This window comes from Chamaea fasciata, unplaced genomic scaffold, assembly GCF_029207755.1.
Source record: "Chamaea fasciata isolate MVZ Bird 193981 ecotype frontalis unplaced genomic scaffold, bChaFas1.0.hap1 SCAF_1, whole genome shotgun sequence".
NCBI classification, from domain to species: domain Eukaryota; kingdom Metazoa; phylum Chordata; class Aves; order Passeriformes; family Sylviidae; genus Chamaea; species Chamaea fasciata.
The window spans coordinates 88,261,131-88,267,693 of record NW_027094086.1 but is presented as its reverse complement, the minus strand read 5'-3'; the positions used below and the strand labels follow the sequence as shown (position 1 = coordinate 88,267,693).

The 6,563-nt window shown below is 40.9% G+C and overlaps 1 long non-coding RNA gene across 1 annotated transcript; it reads right to left on the bottom strand.

The window, feature by feature from the left end:
• Nucleotides 1-2,592: 2,592 nt before the first annotated feature.
• Nucleotides 2,593-4,248, bottom strand: LOC136288518 (uncharacterized). Its single transcript, XR_010720558.1, has 3 exons — nucleotides 4,140-4,248; nucleotides 3,739-4,058; nucleotides 2,593-3,125 (listed from the first exon to the last, which is right to left on the bottom strand). It is a non-coding gene; the product is annotated as an uncharacterized lncRNA (long non-coding RNA).
• Nucleotides 4,249-6,563: the final 2,315 nt, after the last annotated feature.

Here is a 6,563-nt window from a genome sequence, read left to right as displayed (position 1 = left end):
ACTGCATCCTGAAACTTTCACATTTCTAGGAAAAAAAAAAAAAAAAAAGAAAAAGAAAAAAGAAAAAAAGAAAATCTTTGTTTAGGTTCAAGGGGAAACTCTATGCTCAGATATCTAGACTCTTTTCTCTAGATTTTCACTTCCTTCATCCCTGTTCCTGTCAAAGCCCCTCTATTCCACTGATGGTTAGGAACCTCTCATACGCTGCTCAGCAGAAAAGTAGAAAAAAATGTTTTAGAATTACTTCATTAACTGTTTTATTAACCAGAACTTCAGTTATGCTCTATGATGTACCAGCATAATTGCTGGGTATTGAGGAGGTTATTGGGCATTTCAGCTTGTTTCTTTTACACTGTTGTTGTTGAAGATCATCATATTCCTGGTAAACAATTAAGAATTGCTGTTCACTGCTTTAATCCAGCTGAATTCAAAGAAGGTTGAAACAGTGAAAAGGACTCCATTACATGTTCATGAGAAGAAGGCTCTTAAGGTTACTGGCTTGTATCCACCACCACTCACCCCTTTTGACTAAGTCACTGTTAAAATAGGAGCAAGGTGCATGTTGACACATTTGCACCAGATACAGAAGGCCTTGCTTCTGTCACATATTTGGTTTGTTTCAAGCACTGCCATGCTGTGTGCCTGTGTGACCGGAGCTGCTTTGGAAACAGGATTTAACCTGAGCACAGCTCATGGTGTCTGGTCCAGAGGAGGAATCTAAGAAAATACCTCTAAAACATCCACTCAAAAATAACCTGTATGGAGGATAAAGTAAAAGAGCAGGAAATGACTGTTTTCAGTTTTCCTAGTCTTTGCTTCTGATGGATGGCTGTAGTTTTCAACTGTGTTTTAGGTTGATGTAAGAAGGAATACCCTTTGCTAGCCTAAAGAATAACTAGAAGACATAAATCATATTTAAAGCTACATCATGCTTCCTCAGTCTAGGCCACCAACGCCTGCCACTTTTTATATTAAAAGAGGCAAAAGAACCTAGCTAAGCTGACCATAAACCATGGGTGGAGGTGAGAGAGAGGGACTGTTAAAAGGAAGTGGGAGGGAGGTGGTGTTAAGCCCACCTACATCTGTGATTTTCATCATGGACTTTGTCACTCAACACTTACATGGAAGAGAAACTAGGGATGTAACTAGCCCACCATGAAGTTTGAAGAACTCCAGAATGCAGCAGGCTGGCCAGGAAAAGTCTTCTCTGTCCTTACACCCTGTTCTTATTCTTGCCATCAAAGTATAAATGGGCATCCAAATAGAAGAGACTGGTGAAAGAGTTTGGGCTAACAGAAAACAATGCAAATAAATACAAAGCATATGTGGTGATGAAGGTGGCACGTCACACATCTTCTTCCCAGGAGAAGGAAAAATGAAGAGCCTAACCCTCCCCCAGGCATTACTTTCAGTGTCCTTTGCACTCACCTTTGTTCTTAAAAATCCTGTGCAGGTTGTTTGTCTGGCAAATGCTAGGCTGGAAAAGCATCAGCTCTCACCTTTCTTATGGCAGCCTAAAGTCCTTTCTGCTGCCCTAACCTCAATAAAACACCAGGAGATTTAGAGTCATTGTTCTTAGCATCCTGATACTGTTACTGATATCAAGTGCTCCCTACTTCATGGTTGAAAATTTGCTATTCTATTACCTTTTTTCTTTTGCTAGTTTTGTTGTCTGGACTCCATTGTGACATTGTGTTCTTTCAAAAGAGCCCTGCTAGGAGGATTTTAGTCAGAGAAGTAAGCATATTTTTCATTGCATTTCCAGACTGCCAAGAGTAAGTAAGAGGATGTTGTATGGCACAACTGACTGTTGTAGAAGGTTAAAGCAAGGTGCCAAATAAAGGCTACAGAGAAGTGAAAGACTTAGTTTGGCTAACCCAACTCTACTTGTTTCCCATTCTGCTGCAGTGTGTGTCAAACTTGACTGTGGTCCATCCCTGCTCTTTCTACTGGCAGCTGATGCCTCTCACCAATAAGTGATAAAGGAGATTATTTCTGGAAAGTGTATTGCAAAGATTATTTAACTCTGATTTACAGATGTCAGTGCATTACCTGAGATCTTCTCCCGCATTATTTAAGCAATAAGGTTGGTGGGGGTTTATGCTGTCTTTGAGAAACTGGATTTTTTAAAAATTACATGCTAATCATGAGATGTTTCAATCCAGCCAGAAGGCTTTGCTCAAACATTACCTGTTGCATGTGAGGCTGTGGATGTAGGCACGACAGTGTGGACCAACACAACCCAGCTCTACCAGGAGTGACTTCAGAAGACTGCAGCTTTGAAGTGCAAAGCCTCAACCAAGGCCACTTCTGCAAATTCTGTAACTGTTGATTTCAGAACTGGCAGAAAATGTTCTTCCCCCTTCATAGGTAGCAATTGCTATTACACATTGTACCATTTAACATCTTCTAAAAAGACCTCAATCAAACTGTCTTGGAATGTTGTAACTCTACTGCCTCAGAATTACATAATGCATGCTGATACTGAGCAACACTGTAATCCAGCACTCTCAAATTTTTTTTTAAGTAATCAGAAATATATAAGAAAACTTATAAAACTTTTCAGATATATGCCAACACAGTGAAGAAATTATCTAGCTTTTTAGGAAATCTGCTTTGTATGGCAGTCTTTCAGACTCCTTTTGCCACTCTTAGTAACATACTCCTTTCCTAACACTTCTACTTTTCTGTTTGTTTCCCCCACCCTCAATTCCAGTTGTTGAAATCAAAAAATTGTGTCATAACCACTGTAGGCGTCTCCCTGTCCTAACTCCCTTCAAGGCAGAATGTAAAGACCTTGCACACCAAAACATGCTGGAAACATTCAGATTTAACAGGTGAAACTTCTCCTAAAGGCACAACAATTTCATGGTGAAGGGTCTCCATTTTGACCTAGTGGGACTGCTGAAAAGAAACATTTTATGGTAGAATTTTCTTGGGGCTTTCTTTCCTCAAGGGAGGAAAGAGCCAATTGGATATCCAAAGCTCTGTTACTTCATGATTCTAGTTTATCCCACACTGGAACAGAGATGAAGTCTCTTTAAAATCCACAGGAATTTCTCCTGTAAGCTGAGGTGTCTTCTGCAGCATCAAATGCTGATTACACAGGAGCATTATGAAAAGAACTGCAATTAAGAAATCAGTGTCTTAGGAAACACAGTAACAAGAATGACTCCCCAGCTGACATTATTGAATATGTACAATATGAGCATTCTCCAACTACTAGGAGCCATCCAAAACTGCTTTGCTAAAATAAAGTTTTATCAACCCTTACAGAATTTTCCCCTGTACTTAAAAAACTTCTGTCAGTTGTAGTAGCTCATGAATTTTGTTGGAAGGAAAACCAGAGGCTTTCCCTTGTAAGGCACTTTACCTAAGGCATGGTAGCCTTCGGTCATCATCAGATATTATATCTCTGGGAGGAAAGACTCCAGGGGTTGGGTAGCTCTAACCCAACACCAACAGCACAAAAAGGGTCAAATCCAAGCATTACTGTTCCCTTTGGGAGGAAAGAACACAGCATGGCCCTGTTTCCCAGTCAAGGCAATTGTCTGCCACCCTCAAGGACACCCTCTCAGTGCCTGTAACACGGCACAATCTGACAAGACAACACGCCCCCTCCTCAGAGAAGGCAGGACCACAGTGCAGGAATTGTAACCAGCTCCCTTTGCAGAGTCCTCCTCTGTTCTGCCAAGGTGACTGAGGCAAGTGGTTTGATCTGGAAAGTGTCCTACTTACTTTGAAGTCAAGGGAGAGGATTTTCCTAAATCATGATGTTTTTCTTTCTTCAGTCCAGTCTTGACTTATGAGTCATTAAAAATTACCTTGATTTGAAGCAGGAACTTTCCAATGTCTTTGATTTCCTCCCTCAAAAGCCTGCTCTGTTCCTTCAGGCTTGCACACAGCCTCAGAGAGCCCTCTGTTTCCAGCAGAGTTCACACTGACTGAGCACATGAAAAGCAGCCTTGATAGTGGGTGGCTTTCTGCTGTGAAGTGTGACACCGACCTCCACCTTCCCCTGGCACTCACACCTGCTCCATATAATTCACATCAGGCTCCTAAAAATGAGTTCAGAAAACCCTTTGATACAAGTTCATCAAGGTCTCGTTCAGTCAGGGGAATACATGTAATTTACTCACAAGAGGCCAGTGTGCTTAGCACAATGGGCTGCAGCTTTGCACCAGTGGGTTTCAGCTGAGAAGCAAACAGGTGTAACAAACCAGGCACAATGTGCCCACCACATCAAACACAGACAGCTTCTGAAAGATAAACAGGCCATGGGAACCTTATAAATCTCTCCTTTTGTGCCTTACTGAAAGCAAGAGACATATTCAGAGCATGTTGGCACGTTTTGGCCCAAAAGAAACACAAAATGAAATAAAATATCGAAAAACAAATACAAAACAAAACGCGCACACGCATGCGGGCAAAAGTCCTCAAAACAACAACAAACACAAAAAGTGACAGGTTCTGGACTGTAGCAGTGTGAAATTATTAGTTTGTAATTTTATGTAGAATGGTTTGTTCCAGACTACCCCGTGTTTTAAACACTTTGGTTTTTCCCTAGTTGTAGGTCCTGTCCATCTCTCTGCAACCCAGCCCAGATGCTGGTGAGAGGCTGGGGTGATTGGCAGAACCTATGACTTCCCCGCCCTGTACCATGTATCACATGTCTTCAGTATTGTCTTTCTGTCTTGGTCCCTCCTTACCTGGTATTGGTTATAGTTCACCCTTGCCCCTCCCCACACTCCCCATACAAAAGCTGAAACCAGAACCCCAGGGGTCACTCTCTCTCTGGATGTGGCCCTGTGGGAGCAATAAACATCTAGCTTCAACCCACGTGAGAGTCACTCTTTCTTCTTCCACGTCCTCTCCACGCTTCAGTCTGAGGTTCAGATCTACCAAACCTAAGGAGACAAACTTTCCATGTGGACTGGTGAGTGATCAACTGGTAAACGACTCCAGACACCACCACACTGGACTGATCCTTCTTCCAATAAAGTCAGTAGGAGTTTTGTTGTGTGTATCAAAGCTGTCACAGACAGGCTTCCTTCCCCCTGTCAGCTGATCAAAATATCATTAAGAGAGAGCAGGTTGGTTTGTGTAGGAAGGTGAAAGAAGACATGGTAAAATGAAAGAGAAAAAGAAGGCTCCAAATCATCCCAGATGTTGTTTCACCAACCAAATATCAATTTACAATGAATCCTGAAGCAGGACGACAGGAGTCTGACCCATACGTTCTGTGAACACAAAATAAGCCAATTACACAGATATTTAAAGACACCTGAAGTGTCAGCTGAAACTGATGACAGTAGTAATTTGAAAAGGGATACAATTTTTTCCGAATCTGGTGTAAGACAGCAGATTTCTGTAGGTTTTCCAGAGAAGATGATTCAATGCCCTGTGAACAATAAATTAGGAATCGTGACCATGACTGACCTCTTAGATTTGCAATATAGGTTGCCTCTGGACTTGTAACTTAATCCCCTTCCTAAAAGATGTTCTCCTTGTTCAATTAGAAGATATTGGTCTCTGCATGATCTCATCTATTATGCAATTAATATTTATTTCTAATTGTTTATGTCTAAAAATGCTCAAATTAAAAAAGCAAATATTAACATTGGAGTTCTTAGCTTTCAAGATTCCAATGTTTCTTTAATAAATTAACTATGATTTCTTAGAAGCTGGGGAAAAGTGATGAAGGATCCCCACCATCCCATTTAATGATTGTTGAATAGTTTTACCACTTTCCTGCCTTTGTTTTTCATTACTCTACCTCTGTCCAATGCTTTAGCTCACTTAATTTAAACACCTTTCCACCAATTCTGAGTCCCATTTCTCATCTTTCCCAGCAGCTTCCAAATTCAGATTTCAAGGGGATCACAGAATTTTCTCCTCATATTCTCTTTTGACTCCTCTTTCCTCCCTGTACTAGCAGTACCGCAGCCCTTCAGTCAAGACTTTTTCTAAATAAATGAACCTATTTCTAAAACCGAGCCCAAGGCATCTCCTCAGCAGGGAATGTGGCCTCCCCTGTCACAGAAAACATTTGGCCAAACAGCAGATCTGGTGAAATTTACCATTGTTTCTCAACTCAAAGACAGAATGCAGAATTTGGGGCAGCCTTTGCAGTAACTGGTGCTATTTATTAACCCTGCCTGTAACTACACGAGTCAATAAGAAATGAGCTGGTTGTACCCAGGCAGTTTTCCACTGACGTAAGGGAACACACACAGCTGGCTCAAGGGAGCCCCTTCTTTTGATGAACATTCAGTAATGGATTTGCTGCACCTAAATCAAAGTTTTATTTCAACACTTGTTTTTAAAAAGCAGCAACCAGTTGTCCACACCCCAGTGATCTGTGTAATTGAGTTCATGACATATCACAATGTTTACTAAGAAAGTGGCAGATGGCAATTATTGGGCTTTTTCTTTCTTTTTTTTTTTTTACATTTAAAAAAAGAGAACATATGTATGTCATGATTATGCTCAGGGTACTCCTGTTGAAAACAACTTTTATTTAGTAAATGATATTAAAGCTTGTTTAAAAAACATGTTCTCCA